This window comes from Staurois parvus, unplaced genomic scaffold (assembly GCF_062004578.1).
Source record: "Staurois parvus isolate SC_StPar_1 unplaced genomic scaffold, SC_StPar_1.0 ptg000131l, whole genome shotgun sequence".
Classification (NCBI taxonomy): Eukaryota; Metazoa; Chordata; class Amphibia; order Anura; family Ranidae; genus Staurois; species Staurois parvus.
In genome coordinates this window covers 9,209,116-9,223,302 of record NW_028317927.1, presented here as the reverse complement: position 1 = coordinate 9,223,302, position 14,187 = coordinate 9,209,116, and the positions used below count along the sequence as shown (strand labels likewise).

At 41.4% G+C, this 14,187-nt stretch overlaps 1 protein-coding gene across 1 annotated transcript in view; it reads right to left on the bottom strand.

Annotated features, from left to right (window-relative positions):
* MED12L (mediator complex subunit 12L) overlaps window positions 1-14,187 on the bottom strand; it is a 464,120-nt gene that overhangs the window by 163,599 nt on the left and 286,334 nt on the right. The window lies entirely within an intron of this gene.

The window sequence follows — 14,187 nt, the reverse complement described above, 5'->3', positions numbered from 1 at the left end:
GGGAGCATGTTGAAAAATAAATGCAGTTTCCACTCCTTTAAATTTGTTATTTTATTATATAAACTCAATAGTCCCGGTTTTACTTGAACACCCCTTGTATCTTACAACAGTTTTATCATCAGATAATGTTTAGATCACATACATATATAATCATTAATTCACATACATATATATCTTATAGGAATGCTGTCACTTTTTTTCACATTAGATTGCTACTTAAAATATTGCAAGCCATTATTTCTAATGAATGACTATTTTTCATATTTAGTGTTGTTCATAAGTTGTGACTCCATTCTCATTTCTCCTCAATAAACACTCCCTGGAACCTCACAACTAATGTCTGTTTGACTTTTACAAAAATTGACTATTACTTACAAAATACCAATAAAACAAAGTATTAAGCACAATGTAAATAAAACTTTTCCTCACAATTCAACCTTTGGTGCAGGGCAGACTGACCATTCGGGCATTGGCCCAGGGCCCGGGGTCAGTAGGGAGCCCAGTGAGAGGCTCACTGGGCACAATTCCCTAAGCGGTATCTTACTGCATCCGAGTATGCAGTAGGATACTGCATAGCATTTAAAAAAAAAAAGTTTGAATTCTCCAAAAAACGCTACTAAAATCCTGCATGAGTTATTTATCAAGCCATGCGGTATTTTAGTAGTGAAAACCATGCGTTAATATTTCGGCTGTCTGCGGGGGTTCCCCACTGAGAGATGAATGCAAAAGAAAGAATTGCCGGCAATTAAAAACATAATTTAAAAAGCGGCGTGGGGTCCACCTTCCATCCCTACCAAGCCCTTCAGGTCTGATATGGATTTTGAGGGGGAACCCCCACACCAACATTTTTAAAAAAAATGGCGTGGGGGTCCCCCCCAAAATCCATACCAGGCCTTTATCCTATGAGCATGCAGCCCAGCAGGTCAGGAAAGGGGGGAGGACAAGCGAGCGCCCCCCCTCCTGAACCATACCAGGCCACATGCCCTCATGCCGGTGGTTGTGGGGGTCTGCGGGTGGAGAGCTTATCAGAATCTGGAAGCCCCCTTTAGCAAGGTGGCCCCCAGTTTCCACCCCCCCATGTGAATGCTTATGGGGTACATGGTACCACTATCCATTCACAAGAAAAAAGTGTAGTGTCAAAAAATACAGGAGACAGTCTTTGACAAGTCCTTTATTAAAAGAAGAAAAATAAAAGAGTGTCCTCCGAAGTAGATCCAACGTCAATCACGATGCCCACTGCCGCTACCCAAAAAAAGAAAAAAAAAAGGCTCTGCTCCCGACACTGGCTCCTGGCTGTCTGACTGTTCCGCTGGCTTGACAGTTCTTAAATATGTAAGGGACAGGGCCACCGGGGACATCACGTGTGTGACCCTGCCCCTTGTGGCGTCATCAACCGGGACATGCTGGGACAATGATGTCACAAGGAGGTGGGGCCACATGCGTGATGTCACTGGATGGCCCCACCCCTTACATATTTAAAAACTGTCAAACCAGCGGAGCAGTCAGATGGCTGGGAACCAGCATCGGGAGCGGAGCCTTTTTTTTTTTTTTCGGGTAGCGGCAGGCATCATAATTGACGTTGGATCTACTTTGGGGGACATACTTTTATTTTTCTTCTTTTAGTAAAGGACTTGTCAAAGACTGTCTCCTGTCTTTTTTCACACAACACTTTTTTTTTTAGAATGGTTAGCAGTACCATGTATCCCATACTCATTCACATGGGGGGGGGGGGGAATCTGGAGGCCTCCTTGATAAAGGGGGCTTCCAGATTCCGACTATCCCCCTGCCCGCAGACCCCCACAACCACAGGCCAGGGTTCTGGGGAAGAAGCCCTTGTCCCCATCAACATGGCCTGTGGCCTGTGGTTGTGGGGGTCTGCTCTCACGCGTCCCCCTCCTTTCCTGACCTGCCTGGCTGAATGCTCAGATAAGGGTCTGGTATGGATCTTGAGGGGGACCTCACGCCATTTTATTTTAATTTTGGTGTGGAGGTTAACCTCAAAACGGATACCAGACCAGAAGGGAATGGAGGGGGGACACCATGACGTTGTTTTATTCTTTTTTTAATTATTTTTAATGCCCTTTCTATGTAGCTGAGCTGCAATATGTAGGTGGGGTGTTGTGTGGGTGTGGCTTTGGCTTGAGTGTAGGCGGAGACACAGTGGGCCCCATTATCTCTTATCGCCCGGGGGCCCCATGAGTTGTCAGTCCACCCCTGCTTTGGTGAACAGAAAACATAACTTTTGATCATGGAGGAATGAACATGCTGCATACATTCTCATTTAGGCCTCTTTCTCACAGTCAGTCAGGGGAAGGAGGAGGGGGAGGGCATTAAAAACAAGCCACTGAGCAGCAGTATTACTGCCCCTCAACCCCCCAACTAAATTCTAAAATACAGCTGGAGTGGGCTGTGCACATGCTGCAGCCATAGTGCTTTGCACCACAGTGAATGTGGCATGTCAGGTTGCTTTGTCTTGGTATAGTTAATTTTACATGTTCTGACACAACACCATATCAAGAGCAATATTCTGAGAGTTTATATGGAGATATAGAGGGTATAATAAAATAACTTCCAGGGAAAAAGTGCAGCTAGGATTATATGACAAACCTCATTATACACAGTACAATTATGGAGGTCTGTACTACCATTTGTGACATATTGCCCTTCAGAGGATTTTACCCCCCTTCCTGACCAGGCTATTTTTTGCAATATAGCACTGCGTTACTTTAACTGACAATTGCGCAGTCATGCAACGCAGTACATAAATGAAATTGATGTCCTTTTTTTCCCCACAAATAGAGATTTTTTTCAGTGGTATTTGATCACCTCTGCATTTTTTATTTTTTGCGCTATAAACCAAAAAATACAACAATTTTGAAAAAAAAATTTTTTTTTACTTTTTGCTAAAAAACATAATCAGTAAAAAAATTTACAAAATCAAATTTTGTCATAAATTTAGGCCAAAATATATTCTGCTACATGTGTTTGCTAAACAAAAATCCCAATACGTGTAAATTAATTGATTTACGTGAATGTTATAGAGTCTACAAATGGCGGTATATATACTGGAATTTTTATTTATTTATTTATTTATTTATTTATTTATTACTAGTAATGGCAGCAATCAGCAACTTATTGCGGGACTGCGGCGGGAAATCTGACACTGGGAACTAACTAACTGTCACTGACATCCCCACTGACACTAATACAGTGATCAGTGCTAATATAAAGCACTGACACTGTACTAATGACACTGGGCAGGAAGGGGTTAACATCTGGGGCCATCAAAGGGTTAACTGTGTGCTATGTGCTGTTTTACTGTGTGTGTGAATTGACTAGGGAGACGAGCTGCTGCGCAGAGCAATACAAGGCAGTTAGCAGTTAGAGCAGTCTTGTGGCTCATTAGCAGTTAGAGCAGTCTTGTGGCTTCTATCAGTGTCCAGCCGAGCACTGGTTAAAGCTTGTAGAAGGAGTTTTCATTCTCCTCTGATTGTCCTATGAGGTTGCATGCCCCCTGACCCTCTGGACAGCACTGATTGGCTCTGTGCTGATCACATGCACTCTCCCAAGAAAAAAAAACCTCTGTAGCAATAGACACCAAACTGGGCATGTGCAACTTGCCCCCAAGGCCCTGTTCTATCAACCGAGGTATTGGGGATTGTGGGTGAAGGGAAGGATCACAGCAGACAGGATCAAACAGCGTTTTTATACAATAGAGAGGATTAACCCCTTAGGTTCCGCAGTGAGTATAACAAGCATGCTTCACTGCATATACAGACTGATTTTACTGTTGTGGGTTTAGTAACACTTTAAACTATGAACTGCCCCTGGATATCAGGGACAGTTGAAAGAGACAGTATGTGCCTGTGTTAGGCCCCTTTCAGATGGAGTGGACACTATCAAGCAGATCCGTCTGTTCAGCAGAGGATCTCTCTGCTGATCTCCACTGATTCCTGCTGAACAGGCAGATGACAGGTCCGTATCTGCTCCACTATGCAGAGTGGACACAGCCTGCTGTTTTCTATGGGGTGGTCAGATGCAAATGGACCACCTGCCCATTTCCATCCGACTGTCATCCGATCTATCAGACAGATGGGGAACCGGACAGATGAATCCTCATCCATCTGTTGTTAGCAGGGACGGACTGACCATTTGGAAACTCGGGCACTGCCTGAGGGCACAGGGTCAGTAGGGGGCCCCATGAGATGCCCCTGGTACCTTTTTCATAGGCTTTTTTGAGTTTGGGCAAGGACACAGGGGCCCCATGATCCCCTATTGCCCGGGGGCCCCATGAGTTGTCAGTCCACCCCTGGTTGTTAGCATACATAATTGGATCCGATGCTGGCGGGTGTCAGCGGACACATGCTCCACAGTGAGCTATGAATGGTGCACCTGAAAATCTGACAGGTGGACCCGATCAGACCATCAGTGTGAAAGGGGCCTTAGAGTGAACACAAATCTCCAACAAAGTCCTTAGGAAAAAAAATACACTACAGCCCCTGATACTATAAGGCAGTGCTTCTCAACCGAACTATTAAAACAAACCCCTTAACAGAAGCCACTGCTTGTCTGCTGACCTTGGGCCACCTAAGCTCATGTTCTCCATGATATGGGTACATTTATTAATGGCTCTCCTAATTGTGTGTCAATATTTTTTAAACAATCCATTATGTGTTTAGAGAGCTAAAAATACTGCTGATACTTATCTTATCTCTGATTAATTACTTGATTAGGCTCCAAACTGTTTATAATGAATGCACTGTAGGAAGAGAATATAACCCCTGAACCCAGCAGTAGCACCTTCTGTACAATACAGCTTTACTGTGATCTTTCAGGTGGAATTACCTGTATGCAGTAAAAGCCCTCATTTTTAGACTGACTATTTTTTCCTTTATCACAAACAGAAAGAAATGGTTACGATCATTTGTTTACCACAGATCAGACTGGATCATAAACTAAAATTAATCAAGTTCTATTTAGGTGTTATTTTTCAGTGTGACTTCAGCCTTGGTTCACATCTATGTATTTTTAGTGTGTTTTGTAGAAGTGCATTACAGTTCATTTAACATGGTTTGGAAATGGTCAGGGACTTTTTTCCCGTAGCAGATTGCATTTTGCATGTAATAGAGTTCAATGGTCCCGCATCAAAAACACAAGTGTGCGGTTTTTATGCATTTTTGATGAATTTTACGTGTTTTGTTTAGGCTGAGCATGACAGTTCTGCTCATGTATTGTGACTTTGATGCAACTTTGATGGGACTTTACATTCTCTGGCACTCAAATAGCATGAACGTAGCATCAGAGCCGCACTACATGAACAGAACTATGATACTTTCCTATTAGCCAAAAAATGTGACTTTGGACACAACGTTTCCTGCACTACTTTGATGAAACTTTGATGCCACTGGAGTGCCAGAGAGTGTAAAGCGCATTCAAATGTGCATCAAAGTTGCACTACATGAACAGTACTATCATACTTTTCTTTTAAAAAAAAAAAATCCCAAAACGCATCAAAAAATACGTAAAAAAAAGTTCAAAAACATGCTGGAAAAACACATCAATCACAACCTGCATAGATGTGAATCTAGCCTTAAAGCTGAAGTTTAGGTATGGCAACTTTTACATACTTACATTGGTCCACATATAGGTATGTACAATATGTCCCATACCTGTGGGATTCCTGTGGATTCTGGAAATCACTATAGTAGGCACTAACTTACAGGCCCCGTACTAAGTGGCTGCACTATAAACACAGAAGGTCACTCGAACAGCAAAGCTCCATTCAGGGAACACTTTACATTTTCTCAATGAATGCAAAGCATTCTCTAATTAGACAAGGTGGAGAGGTGGGGCAGTGACGTAACAATCTTCACCTTCTCCAATCAGGGAACACTTTGCATTTATTAAGAAATAAAGAGTGTTCTTTAAAAGGCATATAAAGGAAAAGTAGCAGGGCGCCAGATTAGTGTATGGTTAAAAACACTTTAATTCCATTTCTCACTTACATCTGAGACTGAAACTGTAGACTGTTCCAAGTGTCTGAGTGGTGTTACGATATACAGTTCACTGCAATCTAGATGGACTGATAAGGCTGCAGGGCTTGGAAGTTTGAAAAAGGAGGCAGGACCTCAGAAACGCATTGAAGTCCACCCCCACACACACACAGCCTGTCACGTTCTTCTGTCTGCCTTCCTCTTAGTGCTGTGAGTGAGAGACACCGCTGATCTATCATATTGCAGCCAGTCTCTGCTTGTGCCCTGCAACACTATCATCCTTTATTCCAGGTATAATGCCGTCAGGCAGGAGTATGTGAGTACTGTGAAGAAGGTGGGTCTCAGGCCAGGAGTATTAGTCACACAATATGGTGGAGCCTAAGCCAATATAATGTGTAGTGCTACCTCTCTCAACCCCCCAACAGCAACTAATCAAATATATAGAATGTGCACAAATCATCACATCACAAATAATTAAACATATATAAGTGTGTTAAATAATAAGCGTGGACAACGTATTCATATAGAAAAATGTAGATAAATATTAGTACCCAAAGGAAAGAAAATGAATAGTCCATGTAATAGTCCAAGATATGAATCAATTAGACACACTGCGATCCAAATAAGTGCCTCCTCATTTGCATGTGAAGAAGCTCCAAACATGCACCGATTGCTCTAAATTCCAATCACCATACAAACACCCGCTGTGCTCTTCGGTGGACTATAAAGGTCTAATATTGCTTTGCTCAGATTCCACAAACTTCAGACCAACCCATACCTCCTGTTCTTCTCTCGGTCATTTGTAATTGCACGAGCCATAAATCTAAATGCTCCAGATTACAAAACACTGACCATAGTGTAGTATGAATGAACTATGTTTCTTCATTAAAATATAAACAGTACACTCACATATTGCTAGCAGTAAATACAGCAGATAAAAGTAATCATACAGGTCCGTTAGTGTTCACTCTGCTGGCATCTGATGCCGCTCACTGTCACTCGCCTACTCCTACCTTATATGTTAAGCCACGACTCATGTGGCCCCACATGGATGAAGTTTCGCAAAAGAGTTCTGCATGGAATAATTTTTATTTATTCCTATGCAATGACCATCTATTATGTGTCCCAATGGTGGACAGTCTCTCCATGTGTAAAAGTAGCAGATGGAACGAGGAGAGGTAGATATGGGACTTGTGAGGATGCTGGGGGAGGGTCTGCACTGCAAGAATGAATTGCTGGTTTTGTTTAGAGTAGAGGAGAAGCACTTTTACTTTCCTAATCCTCAGCTTCCCCAGCAAATGGAACTCCCCCACGCTCCAGTGGTGGACTGTCCCTCGGCATCAACACATGCAATGCAGGAATAAGGATCCTGCTTTGGTCTTGATAATGTTGGGATCCTAAACTGCTAGGGCAGAGGGGGGGAGATGCTGAGGGGGGTGGTCTAGCTGTGGGAAAGGGTGGAGGATCAAGCAAGTAAAGCCTCTTTTTTCATTTCCCTGGACCTAAACAGGCATCCCCACTGCAAGTGATCATTTTTTAGTTGGCTAGAGTTGGACTTTAAAAAATGAAGTTTGGCTGTGTTATAGGGTACATGTTGAATATGGTACAGATCTTCATATTTAGTTGTATTCTGTTCGCAAAACAGAGGTGAATTTTTAAATGTTTCAAGATCAGCATGCTGTGTTGTTAAGACATTGGGGGCAATTCAGTAAGGTATTTGAAACACATTTCTGGCTATGCTAGAAGCCTTGGGCAAAATTCATAACATCCTGAAACATTTTCATTGCAGGTACATGCAACAAATTCAAGTTGTTCTTATTTGAGGCACTTTTACTGTTCGGTGCAATTGTTGCAACACATTCATGAAAGCATATCACCATATTATTCATAAGAAACATGGGTGTTAATAAGACTTCTTACATGTTAGAGAAAATTGTTGATCGTAGTGTACATGTACTTATTGTGTTGCATCTTCATTTGTTTCATCAGCATCAAAATTTGTTTTGGAACTATTTCCATTACTCTCCCAACTTCTCCGAATAGCTTCTCTGCCTGTAAAACTCATCACAGTAGGGATGCTTGCAACAGTTCTGTCAGTGATGCGACAGATTCATATACACCTGAGATGTACATGAATCTGTTGCAAGTTCTGTCATTTATCACACTACTAGGAGACAGATTTCTAAACAGTATCTGCAACACTTTATACATTCCAGGGATTGTGCTCTATATTCAACATGAGCAGTCCATTTTTCTCTGATGGAAGAAGTGTCTAGTGGGTATCTTTGACAACTTATAATAAAAGTGATTTTTTTTTCTATTATACACAGACTGGCCACTTTATTAGGTACACCTTGCAAGTGCCTAGAAAATATCCCCCACACCATTACACCACCACTAGCCTGAACCATTGATACAAGCCAGGATGGATCCATGCTTTCATGTTGTTTACTCCAAATTCTGACCCTACCACCTGATTGTCGCAGCAACCAGTCTGCCCATTCTACGCTGACCTCTGATATCAACAAGGCATTTTTGTCCACACAACTGCTGCTCACTGGATATTTTCTCTTTTTCGGACCATTCTCTGTAAACCCTGGAGATCGTTGTGTGTGAAAATCCCAATAGATAAGCAGTTTTTGAAATACTCAGACCAGCTCATCTGGCACCAACAACCACGCCAAGTTCAAAGTCACTTAAATCCCCTTTCTTCCACATTCTGATGCTCAGTTTAAACTTCAGAAAGTCATCTTCTCCACACCTACATGTCTAAATGCATTGAGTTGCTGTCTTGTGATTGGCTGATTAGCAATTTGTGTTGCCCAGCAATTGAATATGTGTACCTAATAAAATAAGTGTAAATTTCAGTGCTTACCCATTCTATCCAAATTGACAAAAATTGGTCAGAGCTGGGCTTTATTTTGGTGACACACGTTTATCTTCTTCATTCTATCTATAGTTATCAAAGCACTGGCAGTGACTCTTTCGTAAAGGAGAAAACAGGAAAGAACAGATGGCCAGGAATATGCCCATGAAGATTTTCATTCATTTAGTTCATGTGATATCTAACTGTAGTAATAAAACACAATTGATTTTACTTATCATTCTTTCAATCATTTCACCACTCGTGGCTTTTTAAATTTATCTGATGAGTGGAGAGAGACAGAAAAGTAATACATTGCAGTTTACAGGTCTTTGGTGCAGTGGCTGCATTGATTTTGGTTTTCCCTTCATTTTCACCTGGGGATCCTGTGAATAGCGCACTTCCTGTCTTAGGGTGGGCTACTTACCTCTCCACTGTATCCAAGAAGGCAGCTATGGTTGTCACCTTAGGCAGCTCTGCTGACTTGGATTACAAACACATCTTCCTCTCTTCAACTTCGTTACATGAGGGAAGGGGGTAGGGGATTTTGTAGTTTACAGAAGATAGTTTGGTAGGAAGATCACACTTGAATGATTTAATAAAATGGGAACGTGCAAAATCTGGTGTAGCTCTGCATAGAAACGAATCAGCTTCCAGGTTTTATTGCCAAAGCTCAATTGAACAAGCTGAAGTTAGAAGCTGATTGGCTACCATGCAAAGCTGCACCAGTTCCTGAGTGCTCCAGTCTTAGTAAATCTCCCCCTTTGTCAAGCTTGTTGGGGAGATTTCCCATCATTTCTTGTCACAACAGCAGAAGGACTAGAGCTTCTTTTACTTGAAAACATGTGTTATTGAGAAATCAATGTGCAGCTTACCATTGTCCATAAATAAGAGTCATACTTTAGGCTGGGTTCCCACTGTCGCAGCATTAGTGTGTGCATTTTAACATGCACTGTATTCAGGCTGCTGATTCATAAGAATGGTCAACGTAATGCGCCAGAAAGTTTTGGCAATGCACATACAATGAGAAGGTACGTTGTAGTGTCTTTTAAAATGAATGAGTCAATGAAAGGCACATTTTTCCATTGTACTGCTGAAATATTAATATAATTATCATTAGTTATGTATGCAAATGATCTGCCACTAAACACCCAAACTTAACCTCTTTGCGGGGAGAAATAATAATCTAAAAGGATTTTAATTATTTTCTAATCAACTAGTGTTGGGCTTTAATAACTAATATTTAAACATGATTTTTTTTTCTACATGACCTTTAGTATGGGGCAAGAGTTTAATGAATTGGCTCTGCAGGTTTATCAAGAAAATCCAGTAAAACAAATACAGGAAAAGGATCAAACTTCTCTAATGTGTCACTGGGTGTGTTGTCACTTCTATATCATATGTGGCAAGGCCAGCTGACAAGCTAGATAAAATGTTTTACCACACTCTGTGGTTGTTTTCGGATTATATAATAGGCATTCAATTATTTCATTTTCTGGACTTTTTTGTACATGTGCTCATGTGAGAAAAGCAGCAAAGTGGCTAAATGTTTAGCACTTCTGCCTGGCAGTACTAGGATCGTTGGTTCGCATCCCATCCATGGCACCACCTGCCTGGAGTTTGCATGTTCTCCCTGCGCCTGTGTGGGTTTCCCCCAGGTACTCTGATTTCCTCCCACACTCCAAAGACATGCTGGTAGGTAAACTGGAACCTGTCTAAATTGGCCCTAGCATGTTTATGTATGAATGCAAGTTAGGAACCTTAGATTGTACACCCCTTGAGGGTTAGGGACTGATGTGAATGTACAATATATATGTCAAGTGCTGCGTAAATTGACAGCGCTATATAAGTACCTGAAATAATTAAATAAACTATAGCTTTCAATACGTAAATAAGTCAAAAATTACCAGAGCAAGGGTAAGTTTGTAATTACAAAGTATACAGTGACCTACACCCTGGCCTGGGCGTTGATGGCAGAAAATCTGAATGAAAAGCCTCAAAGGAAATCTGCCTTTCTCTAGAACTGCATACTACCTCTAGGGCAATAAAGTTGTATAGATTCAACTGTTTGGCCCAGAAGTCAGAGAATTGGAGCTTTCTTTAGAGGCTTCTCACACAATTGCTCATTACAGTTTCAAGAAAGACTGCATTGAGTGGATCAGGCCCCCAGTGAAGGGGCACATATAAGGCTGGGTTGACAGAGAGAGAGGCATGTAGGATCTAGGAGGATTGTCCTCTTCACAGGATTTGTGGTAGATAAGTGACCAGGGTTCCCTGGGGATACGTAACAATGTGAAAGGGGTGTGGAACTAACAGTGGTAGTGAGTGCTTGCAGCATAAAAGTCCCTTTTAGCCTAGCAGGTACAAAAGGAGGAGATCTCAGGGAGAGAGAGAACTGCAGTGCACAGATGATTGCCTACACATGGTGGCAGAGGAACGATGAGGAAGTTGAGGCTTTTCCTGGAAGCGGGAGAAAGGATAGCAATAGGTCTTCAGGCAGGTGGCATATCAGGAATGATGGCCCTGGCAGCATTTTACGCTTCCCCAGGTCAGAGAAGTAGGGGGGTTTCAACAGGAACTTGGAAGGACTGGTAGGAATTCGGATGAGGCTGTGACAGGCTCACTTAGCAGCCATACTGAGGATGTTTTAGCCACCAGGAGTGAAAAGGGAGATTAGCAAGGAGAAACTCCTCTTTCTGTGGATTGTCATGATTCAGGTGGGTTTCAGCAAGGTGCAGACAGTTGCCACGGGAGATAGGGCTGCCGCTGGGGTGGGGGTATTAACTTGATAGGCAGGGATTGGGTGAGAACTGTCCAACCTGGTATAGTTGGGGAGATGGCTCAGGCTAAGAAAGTGACCCTAAGAAATGTGCAGTGCCTTCTGGATAATTTGAATTTTGCCAGCAGAATATTTCCAGAAACATGTTTTTTAAAATCTGTTTAGATGTTTTTAAAATCCAACAATTAACACTGAATATATTGAACACATTATTGAACATAATCAAAATAGGGTTTGATAAAGAACTGACAACATATTAGTCAGATGCATATATTGCTTAGAAGGTTTAATGTAACCCATTCACGTCATGTACATTCTACGATATTCATGTTTAGTATCAAACTGATCGTTAATCCTTTATACTTGCTTTTATAGCTCAGTCAGAGCCAGGATTATGGAAACTGTATAAAACTTAACTCGGGGCAGTGTATCCGTATGTTATGTAAGGTCACTAAGTCCAGGCTGACAGATGTGTATTACTTCAAACTATTAATGATAGGCTGTATTAAGAGTCTCTGTTTTCCAGCCTCTACTAAGCACCATGTATGATAACCAGTTAGTCATTTATAATCAGGCTCAATAATGGCCTGTGTAGATCCTAGACATGATGGTTTAACTGAAATTTATAAGGCCGGCTTCATGTCTCAAGCTGAGCTGTGTTCTACATGGGGGAGCGTTAAGTCTTGTCTGTGGCATTTAAAAGTTGTTTTCCCTTGCTCTAGCACAAACAGGCTTAATGCTACATGTTTGTAAACTTTGCAGGAATGAGGATGGTACTGTGTGCAATATTACTTCTTGGGAGAACCACAAAGTTTGGGGTCACCAGCACCTCGTATCTATTATCACCTTGCACCTATTATCACTCAGAACACCAAGTTATCTCAGATAGGCCTGCCATGATGGACAACTGTCATAGGAAATAACAGTTCTTATCTGGGTCTTAGTTCATTATACTCTATGGCTGTCCTCTGTCATCACTCCACATGCTCAATTGAGTATGAACTGTGGTTGCTTTGGGTCGGCTGTGCAGCACTCTGCTGTCACTAAGTTATGGGATGTCAGTGTTGCCAACCTCTCACAGCATTTTTTACTGACAAAACATGGAAAATGTACTGACTGAGCACATTTTTACTGACAACCTGAAAAATGACATTAAAGAATAAGTTCACATTTTAAAAATAATAATAAATTCCCATACTTTTGCAGGTAAAAAAATGTGCATTTACTATTTTTTCAGCAGATCGCTGGTACCATGCAAGACTCCTGCAAACTGTCAGTGTATCTGTGTGCCTGTACAACCCTGAAAATACCCATAACAGGAAATATGACTGGTTTACACCTACAAAAGTCAACACAGCATGACAAATTATCAGCCCCTGATATTTATAGACAGTTTGTAAAAATCTGTGATTTCTACAAACTGTCCATACATTTAGTGACAATTGGCAACCTTGTGGGGCGTTATGTGAATTTTGTTATTGAGACGGAGGGAAGGACGTTTAAGCAGAGTTTGTTCTATCAGGTTTGTTGGCCACAGATGATCAGCAAGAATGACAGATGGAGATATCACCTAATGCTTACTCTAATCACTGCACAACCAGGAGACACCATGATCGTTTCCCAAAGATAATCAACAAACTTGCATTGCAGATGCATTGGAGGTGTGTTCACTTTTCATATTAAAAAAGGAGATAGTTGGCGTCTGGGAACACATTATTTTTTTAAATGATGGAAAATATGAACAACAATAGACAAGCCAATCCTCACAAGTCATGCTCCAGTATTTTAAGATCACTAGATTTTATCATCTTATGTATGTTCACCCTTAGTAACTAAGATAAGTATGAAGAATTTGTGAGCTCATTGGGCACTGACAAAGCTGATCAACATGCAATAAATGCCATGCACATAAACTCTGCAAGTTTATCAGTTTACAAAGTTTCAGCAGGAGAAACAGCAGATACTGATCTTTCATGAAGAGCTGTGCAAGGGGTATGTCAGCAGAAGTTTGACCACTGGAGTACAGGCAGGCTGTGCTCCCAAATGTAGAATGCAAAGAAGAAAACTGGCCAAACCGAGATGGATGTGCTTCAATACCTAACGTGGTCAGTTTGAAATAAGAAAGCACAACAGACAAATCAGGAATAGGAAATGTTGGGGTAACATGCACAGCTGGCTCAAGTGGCAAAATCCAGATCAATAAACAAATAATTCTATGTACAGGATTTCTTTTTAATATATCTTAACACAACATTCTGTGAATTAACCATGCAAAAGCAATGGAGTTTCTTATGTCCATACTATGGGGTTTATTTACTAAAGCTGGAGAGTGCAAAATCAGACTCACCTCTGCATAGAAACCAATCAGATTCCAGGTTTCATTGCCAAAGCTTCATTGAACAAGCTGAGGTTAGAAGCTGATTGGTTTCTATGCAGAAGGGAGTCTGATTTTGGACTCTCCAGCTTTAGTAAATAAACCCCTATTTGTCTATTCTGGAAAATTGAACAAATTCAGCAGTACACATAAAAACACATGGGTGTTGATTTACTAA